The sequence below is a fragment of the Photinus pyralis genome, unplaced genomic scaffold (genome assembly GCF_008802855.1).
Source record: "Photinus pyralis isolate 1611_PpyrPB1 unplaced genomic scaffold, Ppyr1.3 Ppyr1.4_LG6, whole genome shotgun sequence".
In the NCBI taxonomy this organism is placed as follows: Eukaryota; Metazoa; Arthropoda; class Insecta; order Coleoptera; family Lampyridae; genus Photinus; species Photinus pyralis.
In genome coordinates, this window is record NW_022170663.1 from 12,881,357 (window position 1) to 12,900,377 (window position 19,021).

Sequence of the window (19,021 nt, forward strand, 5' to 3'; positions counted from 1 at the left end):
TATTGACGTCATTGCTCAATTATACTTATCGCAAATTAAAATTAGTTAAGCGGAGTTACGCCATAGTTATAAGGTAGCCGGGTTAAAAATCGCGGTCGCGTTAAGGGAGTGTGTGGTAAGCATTAAATTAATATCAAACCCACAACTCATTGATAGCATCTCGAGCTAATGTCCTCACACAATGAGGATCTGAGAAAAATAAAAAGCACAAGATTTGAATTCAGTCGAGAGAGTATTTAGTACACCTACTCGATGCGCACCTGTACTCAAAACGTCGTGGGTGTCCATTGTTTTATAAAAGTTATTATTGAAATAAAATCAATTGGTCGATGGTATTTTTGGTACTGCATCGGAATTTGTTACAATACCGTGCTTTCTTTTTTCCATCATAAAAGAACGAGGCGATGAGCCTATTCGGGCGAACCCGTTCTTCAATTGTGTTGGCTTGTGAATACTTCCTAAGTACTTACTGTACAGTACGCCTCTCTATTTTGATTCACAAACGCTGCACTTATTTAAATCTTCTCTTTTGTTTTGACATGTCTATTGTTTAACGCTGTTCTAAGATTAAGTTGTTTATTGTCGTATTCTGTACTCATATGCTGGATATATCCCAATATAGTTTTGGCACGAAAAAATGATTGGCTTCTTTCCATGCTGCTTAACGCCCAAAACCTTTCCCCTTATTTCAAACTCACCGGTGAGGTACAGGGTAAGTAAAAAATTCGGAAAAAGTCGATTATTTCCGTTTTTGTAATAATTGGTATGCTATAATATCTTGTATAATATTAATGCATTTAATAACTGTAATTTCTTCTTTTTTCGACTTCCGTTTTAGCAGGAAATTACCTTCACTTTTGGTTTTAAATGCGAGATTTTATTCTTATCGGGCGCACAATAAAAAGCTACAAAAGGAATGTTAATAACTAAGGTTTTGTTTTATTCGAAAAATTAAAATAGAAAATACTACAAGTTGCACCATGTTTGAAATAAATCTATATCGTTTCAGAACTTCCTACTTACCCTGTATATTCATAGAAATACTTAAGCCTTTTTCCGTTTACGATTTTGTTTTCTACCTTTTCTTTCTATAATTTATAGTCCAAAGTGCGTTTCATTAGACAATTTCAAACTCCCTTTTTTTGTGTAATGTTTTTACTTTTTTTTATTACTACCGGGCCAGATCCCTATCAAACTTTTCATTTATTTGAAGTTTATACACTTCCCAAATCTACAGCGCTGTGCTGTTCAACTCACACCTGCAATCCTGATAATATCAAGATGTAGTTTTTTGATTTTCATCTGCATATTGTGACGGTTTGCTATCAAAGACTTTCTGGAGGACATAAACCAAGAGAAACGCAAACGATACCGATCTACAGGGAGACCAAAAAGTTTCCAAATAAAATCAGAACATCAAATTCTTATTTTATAATCTACCAGTGGCGCACCGAAAAAAAGTTCAAACGTAGCAACTTGACCCTTAAAAAAACAACTTAAAAAATAAATTTTAACACCCTGAAGATCAATAACGAAGCGTTTGCGGACTCATGGACTCATAAAATAAGTAAAAGGCCAAAATTCCTGCTGTTCCTATTCAGCCTCTCTCTCTCTTAGGAAAAGGTGACCTTCCATTACAGAAGGTTGAACCGGGTGACGATTCCGATATCCTCCCTAGATGGGATTCGATTTTAAGTAAGGAAATTTCTGGGAGGCGTAGAAATATCAAATTCCCTCAAATTTTCCTTGTGCCTCCAAAATTGAATACTGAAAGAGAGAATTTTCACCCTTAAAGCTTCGGAAGGCTTATGAAACCGTACAGTTTCAACTCCTATGCCAGATTTAACAAACAATGACACATACTATTTGTTAAGAAGTAGACATAGGGATTTACGTGTATTGTTTTTCCCTATGTCTACGTTTAAAAGACAAAATCTCTTCTGAAAGGTGCCTAATTTTATGGACCCAAAATAACTACCTATTTAAAAGAAATAAACATCTGACTGTCACATTAATTACTTTGAATATTGTTGCTTTGGCTTAACAGAAAATTTAGCTCTTACGTCCCTTAAACTAGTTCTTAATAAATAGCACTGTATATTCTCTATACTCTACTGGGCAGATAAATCTATATTGAAGATGGAGACTACTGCCACCGGATGACCACAAACATATCCCGAAAGTCAAAAATTCAACCCCTGGTCATTCGTATTAAAACTACTTTCTTCTCCTTCACTATTTTCCTCAAATTCTTGCCATTTGCAATTGGAATTTTAAGCAAGAGAATCATTTTTAGATGCGTAGTTAATCAAAAAAGTATTGAAAAACGGCTAAAGGTTATTTTAGGGAAAACGTAAAAGAGCTTACAAAACTAATAATTGTAATCGATACAGTCCGCTTGTTGGCAATTGTGATTGGAACTCAACATTGCTAAATCTAATAACTTCAAGATATAAGTATTATAACTACTTTGCCAATTTCCTTAACTACCCTATTTTCTTAATATACGTATCGCGTCCTTCTCCCTTACGTTAACACGTCCGATCTTATGTCGCACTCGAACTCTTACTAATACCCTGCGACATTCTTAATAAGTTAAGTTTTTCGCATTTCTCTCGTCGGCCGCCCACTTTTGCTTTTTGTGTTTTCTTTCATTTATTTGTTTGAAAGTACGAGAACCATCAACTTTGTTGTTGAAAGTAATTGTATACAAAAATATTGTCAGAAATTCAATTAATTAGCGTACTATAAGTGCACTCATTAGTTGGTACTTACTTTGTACCAATTTTACGTTAATTTGAATTCGAAAGTGAGGGCTCGACAAAGGAACGGAAAGCTCGAGCCTCTCTTTTAATTATTGCCACCGGTCGAGTGCTACATCGGGGGGTTACTTTTTCTCCTCTGCGCTTAGAATAAATTTATGCATGGTTCTTTTAATTTTGTGATTCGAGCACGAACAAGCGATTGAATGCAAGTCTTTTCAAGCATAATTGAATGAAGGTCCGGTGCTGTGGAATGCACGGCCGCCACAGGCAACGCGAACTGTCAGACTTTCGGACAAAGTGCTAACTGGCGTGGAAGGAACTTTGATCCCGAAACGAAATTGCAATTTTCAAACGGTGGCCGCAACGCATCGGCCCGAATATTATATTGAAAGGCATTATGGGATATTTAATTCGAAATTTTCAATTTGATCTCTTTCACGATTTTTATTATTCTTTTAAATTCTTGGCCATTCTTGTGCTTTTAGTCTGAGAATTTATGGCCTTATCGGATTACAATTCAATGATTTCCTCCAAAGGGAGCGAAAAAGTAGTTATCGAGCGTTTTGGATTAAAAACGAAATTAATTTGACGGTTTAGTGAAATAATAATAATATGCGTGTTAGTTATAAAAAGAACCGAAAGGCAATAAATGCGCATGATGCTTGCATGTTTACAAAATGGGAAACGCACGACCATTTCGTATCTTGATGGTGATGTGTAACCATTGTAGTACAACAACAGGATCGCAAAGCACGCGAAGCAACAACGGCAGCACTCTATCGTATCTGAGGAATCAAATTATTCAACTGAACTGTCGTCTCTATATGAATAATTTAAATAAAGCTTAATCACTCCCACACCTCGACGGTCGTGAGTAACAGGTCGTGACACAGCTATATTCAATCTTAATGCCTTCTTCAGTGTTTTTCGCATTTTTACAAACAGTGTTCGACGTGACATCTTCAATTAAAAGATTCATCATATCTAAACATTTCGCCATTGTCTCACTCGTGTTGGATTTTTTTAAGTACAACAGTAGTCCATATGGCGATATTCTAGGGCGAACTTAAATTTAACGGACAAACAAGAATCATGTTCTTGTGCTTTTAGGGCATTCAACTAATTGTGGAAAGTTGTCTCAATCAATAGCTTCAAAATCTGTTCCTCTTCCAGTACTTGAGTGGATACTTCAGAATATCTATTTCGGTTTTTCTGATCCTTCACTGCCCTCTGGTTTTTTGGAATTACATTATTTCGTATATTTTAAATTCGTTCTGATTCATGAGGTCTCAGGCTCTTTAGTTTAGTTTAATCGGATCCTTCTCATTGTTTAGGTTGAATTATTAAATTTTTTCTAATTATTCTAATTTGCTTTAAATGTGTTTAGATTCCTTCAAATTTTCAAATCCATGACATTTTTTATTGCTCGCGCTCTTCAGTTTCCTTCATTTTTTCTATTATTTTTCGCTTTTAGTCGCTTCCTTCTGTTGTTTAAATGTAGTCTGGTTGATGCGATTTGTGTGATTCGTTCATACCCCATTTTTCATATTCTTGTAATTCTTTGTTCAAATTCTTCCGATTCTATTTCGTAGCATTAATTTACTTTTTCCCTTTGGATCCTTCAACCATACCCCGGGTTATTGACATTAGAATACAAATGTTTAAAAATGATAAATTTTTGAATTTGTGTCTCGTCCACTTTGAATCCTACGAAAACTTTCAAAGATTTAAAAGCATTTGAATTTGTAATTTTCGCTTACGTAAGTAGTGTAGCGAACATTCCAGAAATTTTGATAGACATCGAGGCACCATGAATCGGCGATAAATAACGAAGGCGGATGTGGCGTAATCTTTCCGAGAAATATAATGTGTTTGTTCGAGGAAATTCTAGAATAGTCTTTCGAGAAAGAGGGTGCGTTTGCTATATAAACAAAAGAGTTCGCGTTGTTATAAATTGTGTATATGCGAGTGATAAATAATATTTTAGCTGTTATAAATCAATTCATTTTAAGATTGTTATAAATTTATTGTTTATTAATTGTAAATAAATAAAGCACGTAATTAAATTTACGTTACAGTAGGTATGTGTGTAGACATTTTCGAGTTTTTAAGTAATCCCACGATTTTACTCAACCCGGGCAGAGCTCGAGGGCTTGTGACTTCAAAAAGGTGTTGAAGCCTTTTCAGGGAATTCGATTGACTTGACTTTGAAATTCCTTTTTAGAAGAACTTTGGAATTTGTGAATTGAAAATGAGCTTGAATTCCTTTTAAACGACTTTCAAAGCTCTATGGTGCATTCAAACACTGATAGAGCTTTCAAAGCCACAAACGAGATTCAAAAACTATGATGCTAGACAATCATAGTTTAGTTGGCATTTTTGCGATCCAAATATGGAGCCTATCCGCTCTACAATTCTTACAGTCGGCCATGCAAGCGATATATCAAAAACACCCGGTGTACCGTTCGCAACGCACTTGGTCTATTCCTCCAGTACTAATGACCTTACCTTTCAAAGGATGTTAATTCAGTCTTGGTCACAACATTTTTCACTAGGAACATTATGAAACAAAAATGTACAGTCGAGGTGCAATTGGGCCGAATTGTCCCCGCAAGGTATTCGAGATGTTGCAAAAAATTGAGTTTCATCTATTCATTTAAATTTTGATCGTCGAATTTTTGCACCATTGGTTAAAATAAAATAATTGTCACCATCAGGACAGTAAGATAGGGTTTTTTAAAAAAGAAAATCAAAGAAACTTCAGGCGGATTTCATAAAAAAGTCAGAGGCATTTTAGACGAACATAAGCATAATGTAACTTTTGAACTAGTAGCCCAATCTTGGAACTGTTTGAAATTATGGATTCTACAGGCCACATTCTATAAGAAAATTTTTTTCCGGGTCGATCTGAGACAATTTTTCTGCGGGGCCCAAAATAAGGCAGTGTATAACCTTCCTTTTTTTTACCAAAAATCGACTGCACCAAAATTTCTCGGGAAAACACTTTTTCTTATTAATTTTGATGCGTAGAATCCAAAACAATTCGTACTTTTTCGATCGGACTTCTCAATCAAATGTTATGGGCTAGAAACCAATTTCGAAAAAAAATTCATAGGGCTGTAACTTTTGAACTAGTAGCCCAATCTTGGAACTGTTTGAAATTATGGATTCTACAGGCCACATTCTATAAGAAAATTTTTTTTCCGGGTCGATCTGAGACAATTTTTTTTCGGGGCTCAAAAAAAGGCAGTGTATAACCTTCCTTTTTTACCAAAAATCGACTGCACCAAAATTGCCAAATTCACTTCTCAATCAAATGTTATGGGCTAGAAACCAATTTCGAAAAAAAATTCATAGGGCTGTAACTTTTGAACTAGTAGCCCAATCTTGGAACTGTTTGAAATTATGGATTCTACAGGCCACATTCTATAAGAAAATTTTTTTCCGGGTCGATCTGAGACAATTTTTTTTTCGGGGCTCAAAAAAGGCAGTGTATAACCTTCCTTTTTTACCAAAAATCGACTACACCAAAATTTCTCGGGAAAACACTTTTTCTTATTAATTTTGGTGCGTAGAATCCAAAACAATTCGTACTTTTTCGATCAGACTTCTCAATCAAAAGTTATAGACTAGAAACCAATTTCGAAAGAAAATTCAAAGGGCTGTAACTTTTGAACTAGTAGCCCAATCTTGGAACTGTTTGAAATTATGGATTCTACAGGCCACATTCTATAAGAAAATTTTTTTCCGGGTCGATCTGAGACAATTTTTTTTTCGGGGCTCAAAAAAAGGCAGTGTATAACCTTCCTTTTTTACCAAAAATCGACTACACCAAAATTTCTCGGAAAAACACTTTTTCTTATTAATTTTGGTGCGTAGAATCCAAAACAATTCGTACTTTTTCGATCAGACTTCTCAATCAAAAGTTATAGACTAGAAACCAATTTCGAAAGAAAATTCAAAGGGCTGTAACTTTTGAACTAGTAGCCCAATCTTGGAACTGTTTGAAATTATGGATTCTACAGGCCACATTCTATAAGAAAATTTTTTTTCCGGGTCGATCTGAGACAATTTTTTTTTCGGGGCTCAAAAAAAGGCAGTGTATAACCTTCCTTTTTTACCAAAAATCGACTACACCAAAATTTCTCGGGAAAACACTTTTTCTTATTAATTTTGGTGCGTAGAATCCAAAACAATTCGTACTTTTTCGATCGGACTTCTCAATCAAATGTTATGGCTAGAAACCAATTTCGAAAGAAAATTCAAAGGGCTGTAACTTTTGAACTAGTAGCCCAATCTTGGAACTGTTTGAAATTATGGATTCTACAGGCCACATTCTATAAGAAAATTTTTTTTCCGGGTCGATCTGAGACAATTTTTTTTTCGGGCCTCAAAAAAAGGCAGTGTATAACCTTCCTTTTTTACCAAAAATCGACTGCACCAAAATTTCTCGGGAAAACACTTTTTCTTGTTAATTTTGGTGCGTAGAATCCAAAACAATTCGTACTTTTTCGATCAGACTTCTCAATCAAAAGTTATAGACTAGAAACCAATTTCGAAAAAAAATTCAAAGGGCTGTAACTTTTGAACTAGTAGCCCAATCTTGGAACTGTTTGAAATTATGGATTCTACAGGCCACATTCTATAAGAAAATTTTTTTTCCGGGTCGATCTGAGACAATTTTTTCTTCGGGGCTCAAAAAAAGGCAGTGTATAACCTTCCTTTTTTACCAAAAATCGACTGCACCAAAATTTCTCGGGAAAACACTTTTTCTTATTAATTTTGGTGCGTAGAATCCAAAACAATTCGTACTTTTTCGATCGGACTTCTCAATCAAAACTTATGGACTAGAAACCAATTTCGAAAGAAAATTCAAAGGGGTGAGTTTTTCAAGAACATTTCAGGAAAACTTTCTTATTTTAGAATCAATTCCAACCAAAATTCAGAATAGATGTTTCAAGCGTCAAGAGAACTTCAGGAAGAATTTTAGGAGATTATCAGGATAATTTCCAAGGGATTTAAAAGAACAATTTTAGAATGTTTAAAGAAAAAAAAAAGGATTTCAGAATACTTTCACTTGCTTTTGGCCCCTTTTTCTCACCCAAATCGAAAGTTACAGAGGAAGCTAAGCCCCAAAATGGTGTTTTTCGATACATTATTTTTATGCAAATTTCTCCTTAATGTAAATACAAATACATGGACGGCTGATCTTTCTGACCACCCTTTCCAGTTCTCGAAAATGTTCACCTCGTTTTCAAAATGCAAAAAATATGCATTAATAAACATATATGTTTGTATGAAAAGCCAAAAATTCGTAACAATTTCGCGCTTCAGAGGTCTGTCCTATCAAAATTAGCCTGTTGCAAAATCGAAACAAATATGTACACTCGTTCTCTTCCCGCACAAGTATAAGGCAACATGATATGGTCGCTATAATGTGGACGCAATTTTTCTGCTCCTAATTTTTGTTAGGTACGTCATATTGATGAATTTTCTTTTGAGAAAAATCCACTACAACACATAGTGATGTTTCTGTGAGCCATCAGCTATAAATATTAGCATACGCCACGAAAACCGATACGAAAGAAAAGCAACTAACTTAAGAAAAAGCTCTCCAACGAAAATAATTAAGAAACTTGAACCTTCATTTATATTCCCTACCTTAATTTGTTACTTTGTATTGGACTATTTTATAAATAGGACCTACGCGCCCGTCTTAATTTATCTTCGGCCATTAATTAGTAATTTGGTGGAAGTTACGAGCAAAGCTTGCCAGTATATAGAGCCGAGGCATGTAATAATATTTTTCGGAGCGCGCATACCAAATGACAATAAATTTTATTATGGGATTTGCGAAATTCTAACGGGGCAGGTGTAAAACATGCAAAGTGATACCACAGGTGACAATTTGATACGTCCTGAAGTAATTAATATTGATTAGTTTGTCACCTTGGGTAGTAAAGCTGTTAAATTTTCGATTTAATTTATTTAAATTCAAACATTTCTATTATTAATCGCATAACATTAACGTTTGTTTGTATATAGTAAGACTGTCTATCAAGTATCATTCCAATGTATTTGTTTTCAATTTTGAATTTCAGTACCCATTTAATTCTTAAATTTAGAATTGCAGTATGGTTTATTGTCTGCATCAAAGTTCTATCTTCATCAACGGTTTTAAAAGCTTCAAGAATAACACTCAACAAAAAATCAAGCTCAGGATACTCCGCACGTAATTGATAAATTTTTGGGGCACATTCAAAAAATTTAGGAGGTACAACATTTTAAGGAGGATTTCGGTAATATTCGGAGTATTGTGAGAAATCCAGGTAAATCTTCAGAAGGTATGTGAAAAAATTTAAGGCAATTTTAAGACAATTGATTTTGAAGGAATTTTGACGAAGTTAAGGAGAATCTTGGTGTAATTCCGAGGTAAACTCCCTGGAGCGAATACCTTCGAAATGATTTTAGGAGTACTACCTCTACAGGAGGATCTCAGAAAAATGCCAAGTTCACGAAAACGTTGTGAAAATTCTGGGAGAGAGGGTATCAGGAAAATTTTAATAGCGTGTCAAGAAAATTCCAAAAAAGATTAAAATGATATTAAAGAAATATTATAATAATTTCAAGAAAATATCAGTATACTCGTGAGACATTCACGGCCGGTTCCGGTTGCAGGAAAGCGAATTATAACCAAAATCCTACATTATTTGCCAAATATCTGAGTTTAAACAGGAATTTTGACATTTGATTGGGTGCCTACTGCAATATAAAGCCAATCAAATGTCTTAATACCGGATTAAACAATAATCCTGGATTATTTTTTTGTGCAACTGGCCGTCAGGGTAATTTCAAACAAACTCAGTGCATTTTTAAGAAACCTTTGAAGCGGTATTCAGACAAATTTCAGGAACACATTATTATAGGGACAATCTTAAAGAGAATACTTCAGGCAAATTTCTAAAAATTTTAAAAACACTTTCGAGTGGACCTTAGGGGTAGTATTATAACCCTATAAGGGCAAAGGGTTCAGAGGGTTTTCGTTACAAATTGAAGACATTTTCTTAAGAATTTAGGAAGATGATCAATAAATTTAAAAGGAACTTCACAATCTCAGTAGGATTCGAAATTAATCCTTATAGCGCGCTGTAAGGGAGTTTGGAGAAAACATTCCAGGAAAGCTTTAAGAGAAAGAAGGCAGGAACGCGCATATTTCGAAACCATTTCCAGGTAATTAAAATAAATGAAGTTTAAGATAATTTCATGATACGACGTTTTAAAGAAAAACAATTAAATTATTAAAAAACGCCAGGCAATTTTCGACAGAGAAGGCAGGAGAAGTGAATCTCAGGATGACTCTACGTAATTTTGTTTAGAAGGTTTTCAAGATACGTTCAAAAGGATTTTAGGGGTAACGTTCTAAAAAGGGAAGAATATTTGAAGAATTCTGGGAACATCTGAAGAAGTTAGGGGAGTATCAGGAAACTCATAAGCGTTTTCTGCATACTAACATAATGAACATATAGGTTAAGGAAGAAAATAAGTATTTATCAGTGAATAATTCGAACTGTCGCGTCGGTTGTTATATTAAAGAATTATATTGACGTTTTCTCACGGGAATTTGAATAGACTCTCGTTATCTAAAATTCAAAAACAACCTCAAGTGTTGTATGGCTTTCCACCCTCAAGATCTTAAGTGTGTGTTTTCGAGCGATCAAGAAGACAATTCAAAATGGATTATACCTACATCGAAGAAAGGTCGCAAAGTCACAATTCTTTAATTTGATAAGGGCGTAACGTATTCTGAAGGGAATTTTATATAAACCCAAATTAAGATTCTAGAAAAGCTCAGATCTGTAGCTTCCTACCTTTAAAATCCTAAAAAATTCGAAAAATACCTATGTAAAGCGGAAATGTCAAAAGGGGATTCCTTATATTTGGCCTACGTTATCGTGTTTCCCGAGAAATTTTGGTGTAGTCGATTTTTGGTAAAAAAGGAAGGTTACACACTGCCCTTTTTTTGGCCCGAAGAAAAAATTGTCTCAGATCGACCCGAAAAAAATTTTTCTTATAGACTGTGGCCTGTAGAATCCATAATTTTAAACAGTTCCAAGATTGGGCTGCTAGTTCAAAAGTTACAGCCCTTTGAATTTTCTTTCGAAATTGGTTTCTAGTCTATAACCTTTGATTGAGAAGTCTAATCGAAAAAGTACGATTCGTTTTGGATTCTACGCCCCAAAATTAATACGAAAAAGTGTTTTCCCGAGAAATTTTGGTGTAGTCGATTTTTGGTAAAAAAGGAAGGTTATACACTGCCTTTTTTTTTTGGCCCGAAAAAGAAATTATTTCAGATCGACCCGAAAAAAAAATGTTCTTATAAACTGTGGCCTGTAGAATCCATAACTTCATACAGTTCCAAGATTGGGCTACTTGTTCAAAAGTTACAGCCCTTTGAATTTTTTTCGAAATTGGTTTCTAGTCTATAACTTTTGAATGAGAAGTGTAATCGAAAAAGTAAGATTCGTTGTGGATTCTACGCCCCAAAATTAATACGAAAAAGTGTTTTCCCGAGAAATTTTGGTGTAGTCGATTTTTGGTAAAAAAGGAAGGTTATACACTGCCTTTTTTTTGGCCCGAAAAAAAATTGTCTCAGACCGACCCGAAAAAAAAAATTTTCTTACAGACTGTGGCCTGCAGAATCCATAATTTTTTACAGTTCCAAGATTGGGCTACTAGTTCAAAAGTTACAGCCCTTTGAATTTTTTTCGAAATTGGTTTCTAATCTATAACCTTTGATTGAGAAGTCTAATCGAAAAAGTACGAATTGTTTTGGATTCTACGCCCCAAAATTAATACGAAAATGTGTTTTCCCGAGAAATTTGGGTGTAGTCGATTTTTGGTAAAAAAGGAAGGTTATACACTGGCTTTTTTTGGCCCGAAGTGCATTTCGTCGGTCTTTCAGAAGGTAAGTTTATAAAAAATTAAAGAGAAAACCGTCCACATATATGACCTTGTTAGCAAGCACGGGTTGAGTTTTCAGAAGACAATTTATGATGAATGTAAAAGAGCGAATTGTTTAGGAATTAGACCTTAATGCCACAATTCTTTAATTGCAACTGCAAAATCAAAAAAATGTACAGCCAGAGTTACACAGCCCTCAATTCGAAAAATACCTATGTAACGCGGAAATGTCAAAAGGGGATTCCTTATATTTGGCCTATGTTATCAATTCACGAAGTGCGATCAACAAATTTGATAATGAATCCACCTGCAAAATTTCATTGTTCATTCGTTTACGAGATGTCTTGCTAATGGACAGACGGATAGACATCGCAAAATTATTGACTCGCTCGTTAATAATTTGTACTAGGGCTAGGTGGACAAACATGGCGAAATCGAAGGGAAGAGGGAGGGTTCGAGCACCCGAACTGTTTAATTCCTGACATTTTTTGAGACATAGGGCTTAAAGTGGGTTCTTCTAAGTAGAAAAAAAACCTTGTGCCATCTTTTGCACGGTGTTCGCCAAGTCTTTGTTAAGAACCTTATTTCTGCCTTCATTTCAATTTTTTGCCTTGCATATATTTGCCCTTTATAGCAAATTAAACAAAAGCAAGAGTACATTTGCTTGTTTTAGTTCCTGCTCCATTACATTCTACAGATGAAACAACAAGAAATATATGCACATAAGGCAATTACCTTGCGGGGACTGTCAACTAGTCATTGTGCCGAAACGCGCACAATTAGCCCGAACATAAATTGCGGAACATTCAAAACTAATAAACTCTTGGTCGCAATTGTTCAAAGTATGAAATTATATCAATTTGCATGGGTAATTATACGTGAACCGTCAAAGGGTGGTGCAGTTCAAAAACTTATTACCGGCCTTTTGATCTCTCAAAATATGAATTACTCCCGAAATAGCGCGCTCCGAATTGCGGCAATTTTTATTAAATACGCGCATGTATATAAGTGTAATTCGAGCTGATGATAATCACCCAAATGAACAATTAGGCGTAATCAGTGGCTTGCGGGGATGAGTCACCCCAATCAAAAGAGACAAGTACAGACGCTGTTAATCACCGTACAATTATAATCACCCTTGATTGTGCAGGATTTCGTGAATTAATATCCATTGTGTCGGTTTATTATCTGTACGGAATTAGAGCAGAAGGAAAATTGCGTAAATAACCAAATTAAGCTCGCCGAGTTATCAATGTTGATTGTTTTATATTCATTAAACACCAAAGATCATTTTTTCTTCCTTAATAATGTTCATGATGTACCTACACTACACACCCTCCGAGCTTTCTTCGTGTATTCCCGAAAATTTCTTTATTATTACTACTTTTTTTTGGCGTAGATCGTGCTTAAAGAAAGATTCTTGTATACCGTTAGTTATTTCTCAGGCAGATCCCGTACAGCCCCTCATATTCCAAAGACTTGACTCGAAACTGACACAAATGAATAACGAAAACCACAAAAAACTGGTGATTTTTTTAAAGATTTCTTGCTGTTTTTCTATCCTAATCATGTCGCAATGTTAAGGTTAGAATAGTCAAAAACACTCAAAAAATAGTGCAATGAGGCGGTCCAAGGGATTTTTTGATCTCATAGGTAAATCATAAGAGTCGTCTACAGTCTCGAGAAGCCTCCGAGTCTTCTAAACGCCTTTTTAAAAACTATAAGCATCTAAGATGCTGCATGATTATTTAATAGTGTGCGAATTTTCCAGAAATTGCGATAGACATCGAGGCGCCATGAAAGATTAGTCATCGGCGATAAAGAATGAAAGCGAATGTGACTTAATCTTTCCCCGAAATATGAAGTGTTTTGTTCTAGAATATTCGAACAGACTGCACAGCCTCGCGAACACTCTAGAGCACTCGGGTTTACTATATAAGCAGATTGAATTGCGTTTCAGGGCAGTTCCAATTTCGATGCGCCGGTGTTATATGTTATAAACTGTAAGTGAAAATAATAATTACTGTTATAAATTAATCAATTCTAAAACTAAAATTACTGTTAATTAGTTGTAATTCTAATACCACTGATTAAGTTTACGTTACACTGGTGTCGGGTTGTGTTTAGTGTTAGTTTATGCCAGTTGCATGCTAAAAAGTTAATTTCCCGCTACCAAGACGTGTTCGCTTCAGAGAAAGGACTTGTCGGCCGAAGCAATATGGTAACCCATAAAATAAATACGGGAGATGCCAAACCTATCAACCTATATAAACTTTTTATTTTTTCCTGAACCTCGCGAAAAGACTCTTAGATTCTTAGCAATCCTTCCAAACGGCGACGGCTACTTGCCAAAACTTAACCTTGACGTAACCAAATTGACCACGTCTATCAAACCAACTTGAAAAAAAACAGCGAATAAAATTTTTTTTTACATAGTGATGAAATTATGGCACTTTTTTTAACGAAAAATCGTAAGGAAAGTGGTACTTTTTTTCACGTTTTTTACTATGCGTTTCCATGGAGTTTAGTCCTGCCTATGAACAATAAGCATCCATTTTTGAGTGACAGTAAATCGCGAATGTCAATAAAATTATTCAATTGTGGGTTATTATGGATCACTATGGAAAAAATTTTTGCCCTCATTAATCAAACTGCAAATTCATGAAAAAAAGTATCACTTTCAAAACTAGTTGTACAAATAACTATTTACGCACGCTTTCAAATATCACCAGAGCAGTAGCGTTCTTAACTTTCCCCACTTATTTAAGCAGTCCCCACCTCCACTCTATTAATCCGCCTTGTTATTGACCGTGTAGCGCTTATCGTGCAGGGGTCCGGTTATGAAACCAGCAGAGTTGGACTGGGTCAAGCATAGAGTGACCCAGTGAACCGGTGACCCAGTTAGTTTACTGACCCAGTGACCCGGTGACCCGGTGACCCAGCTTGACCCGGTGACCCAGCTTGACCCGGTGACCCAGCTTCCCCCGGTGACCCAACTTGACCCGGCGACCCAGTTTGACCCTGTGGCCCATCTTGACCCGGTGACCCAGCTTGACCCAGTGACCCATCTTGTCCCAGCTTTACTCGGTGACCCATCTTGACCCGGCGGCCCAGTTTAAACCGTTGACCCCTAGGTTGATCCAGTTGAATCCGGTGATCCAGTAATTAAATTATTGTTAGGTATCATCCAAAACAATTTCAAGTAACTTTTAATTAAAAAAAAACTTCCTCAATAATATTCGGCAACAAGCACTTAGCCCAATTTCATTCAAGAGAACTAATACCTAAAAAAATCAAATGCATTTGTTTATAGTTTGTAGTCAAGTAGTCAATGAAAGTATTTAGAGAAAAGATTTATTTGGATTAAGCTAACGAGTAGAAAAAAATTAAATGTGAATGAACACCTGTAAGCAAACTGGTAAGCCCTGAAGCAAAGAAATGAAGAAGGGAACTGTATAGAAATAACCTTACTCTAATACAATTCGGGACATGGAAAGTTTTTTACGGCAGTATTAAAGCAAACATCACAGAAATGGCAGTTGTCAGGCCATCGAATATTATTTTCAACAAACCAGCATTAAGTTTCATTTATTTCATAATCTGTACACTTGAACCGAGGGCACTGACTTAACTGCGTTATTCGATCGAACTGGGTCAAATTGGGTCCCCGGGAGAAATTGGGTCGCTGGGTCAAACTGGGTCACTGGGTCAAACTGGGTCAAATTGGGTGACTGGGTCAAACTGGGTCACTGGGCTAAACTGGGTCTAACTGAAAAGAGTATGACGTGACCCAGCGACCCAGTGACCCAGTTTAATTCAGTGACCCAAGTAACCCAGTTTAATTCAGTGACCCGGTGACCCAGTCCAACTCTGGAAACCTGACCAATTAATCCGATATCGGCTTTTACACATACATTTATCCAGATAAGATTTCTTTCTTACGTTTCATACGCTTATTAAATACAATAATATCCTTTAAATTATAGATACAAATTCACAATTTACAATACAAAAAAATAAACATTACACTGATCACTAAATAAAATCCTGAAATTTTGTGTCCATTTGACAAAGTGTTCTTCGGGTTCTAAACAAATAAACTACAACATTGTACAGGATGTCTCTCCTGAAACTTCTAATGCTAACCCAAATTAGTTTACAGCACGTAAATTTTCAACTACAGGGTGGCTCCCCTGCAGTTTACACAACAGTATATTGCGTTCTTTTCTTATAAATTTCCGATAAAGATAGATAGTTTCACAACTATAAAACAAAGTGAGTGATAAAAAATAGTATATTAAGATACAAGTGTATAATCAAGTCTTTAAAGCACGCGCAACGAGTTTAAGGGCACGACGCAAAGCGGAGTGCCTTTAACGTTGCAAGTGCTTTAAAGACCAATTATACACGTGTATCTTATAGTATTTTTTATTATACCTGCAGTATAATTTAAAAATAGGAAATACAATGAAATCATATTGACGTTATACTCGAATACATGTCTAATTAAGTGGGCTGGGTGTTCGTAATTTCACGATTGCCATGGAAATGTCACTTGACGTTTGCTTATAAAAATCATCGTCTTTGTGAATTAAACTATTTCCGTTGAAAAAGATAATACACCGTCCATTAAATCGGTTGTTGTAAAATCTAAACAGACGTTGGTAGGTGTAAAATCCAAATCCAGTAAAGCCTATTATAAAGAATATGAAAAGTTGTTTCCATGGATGAATAGGAAGTTACTTACGAATACAGTCTTAAATGCATCCATAATGCTGGCATATATGAAGGAAATGTCAAAGGTATTTAAATCTTCTATATTTTGGTGCATTCATTCAAAACTTTAAAGCAATGCTGCGATTAAAAAGTGGAACAGATTTGGAAGCATACCCTAAATTACGCGCGTTTGTGAAAGCTTCAACCAAAGGATAGGTACAAAAGCCAAAGAAATGTTCTGCATTTACAGAAAGCGACCTAAGAGGATTTTTTATTTCATCCAGATGACAGTTTCAAAAGTCATACTTGAAGTATCGTTACTTAGCAACTTTAAAGCACGTGTGTTTTAAAGGCCCTTTTTCGCACGCATTTGAGTGTTTAAAACGGAGATTGTGATTCAGGTATAATAAAAAATTACTAAACGCGGTGCAGGAAAAATATCTTCCATTGTCGAACCACATTTTCGTATTTGGGTACCAAAAATTAAAAAAACTGATGTGCAATTTGCATTGCGGACGCGGGGACTGAGAGGAATGTCTGTTACAATTAAAAAGCATTATGCGGGTCACTCTGTAATTGGGCGCAAGCCTGTTGAGGGCCCAGAACAAGAGAGGGATAATAAATAAATAAAATAAAATTCTAATAAAACTTAATGGTTTCTCATCAACTCCCCATCTCTTCTTGACAATGTATTTTAGGAAGAAAGTACCCACGATTCTAAGAACCTTACCTATCGTTTTTTCTAGCTCGTCTAATTGCAATAATTATTAATAATAAATAAAGGTGACAAATAATTGATAAAAACCACTGATTCTGGGCACGAACGGTATCTTGCATTTGCAAGTCACATTTTGAAAAACTGAAACTGCAATTTTGCGTTATGGGATGGAGAAATGGAAGAAATACATATCACTATCATGTACTTATGTTTCCAAAAATCTTATTGTTATTTCTTGCCTGTCCAATTGCAATTATTAATAACGAAATCTAAGTGAGAAATTATTGCTGATCTACAAAAATGGCATCTTGCATTATTGAGTCACATTCATTACCTTCATTATCGATAGTATGAAGGCGGACCCAATTGCCATTGCAATTTCTTGGTTTAGCATTTTTCATACTCCTAATTCCTGCGACTTCCTTATATGTAACCATTTTCTTAGTGGTTTTCTCTTCTCTCCATGCCGAAACCATCCGACCCGGCAGAAATTTAAAACTATTGCCTTGCATCCTTTACTGGGCCAAGAACTACAGATGGTCGAATTTTGCGTGCCAATGTATCTTTATTGGAATTCAAGATCAAGACGGATGAGACTATTACTATCATAATTCTGTAGTCGGTCCTAATTTACCACCGTAAGACATCTGTTTCATTGGTAGCATCAGTAAAGAAGCTCTTCGAGTGTTTGTTTAGCAATGCAAATACGCCGTACGGCACAATTAAGATTTGAAAGTAAGTTACCGATAGAATAATATAAACATTGTGCAAGATGGATTGATCATGTGTCCGCTTGTAATTAAAACCAGGGTGCGGTCAAACCAGGTGGTCGGGGTGCGGGTAACGTTAGACTGCCCTGAGCGCATCTGAAGAACTAATCTTCGCGCAAACGGTTAACAAGCTGCCTGTCAGAGGCCACACCGATGTTGTGAATTTGTTTAACAGCTCGTCACTGGGAAAAAAGGCGCGTTATGGAAGGAAAAGTGAGGCCAGATCTCGATCGCTCCAGATCGTAACACAACACCCGCTGGTCATTTACCTCACGCCGTCCGACACCTACAGTTTCAACGATCCTCTTAACTAAGAATTATTTTTGACATTTATTAAATATGCTAAATTCGTCTTAGTAATATTTCCTTTCAAAATTCCAAAGTGAATCGCAGCCAGAATTTAAAGAACAATAACGCCCAGTCGCGCCCTTTTAAGATGATCAAGCGAGACAGGTAAAATTAATTTCACAATACCAATAATGGTGCCGGGCTCATTTTTTTTAAAAGAGGATCGGTTTAAGACTCAATGAGTCAGCATTCAATTAATTATAAAACGGTTCGAGTCCGTCCGCGATATCTCCTATATTAATCTACGTTAAGCCTTATAATATCAATTAAGACAATTCCGAGATTTATTCTTTATTGGCCTACATAAATGTAAGCACCTATTAAATACGCCGTAACGACGTCTTATTTCAATGATTGTCAAGCTCAGGACATTTTCCACGTTCCTGCAAGCTCTCTTGAATCTGAAAGGCGGGCTACGCATTCGCACATTCTCAAGTGTTTATGACAAAAACAACAACGACATTTATTATCTTTACACCGATATATATTTATTTTTTCGCCGTTCAGAATTTTCATTGTTGGAAAACCAAAAAAAAAGTTCGGCTGCGGATTTATATAAGGAACGTTTACGTCAAAACAGCGCGTTCGATATAAGCCAATTTCCTCCTTTTATCCCGGCGAAAATATCTAATGAGGACTCAAAGAGTGTGATTTACAAATCTCGATAAGGCATCTCCTGTCAAAATTATAATAAATAATATCGGTTTGATCAAAATTCATCATAAGTAATCATTGGTTGAGAA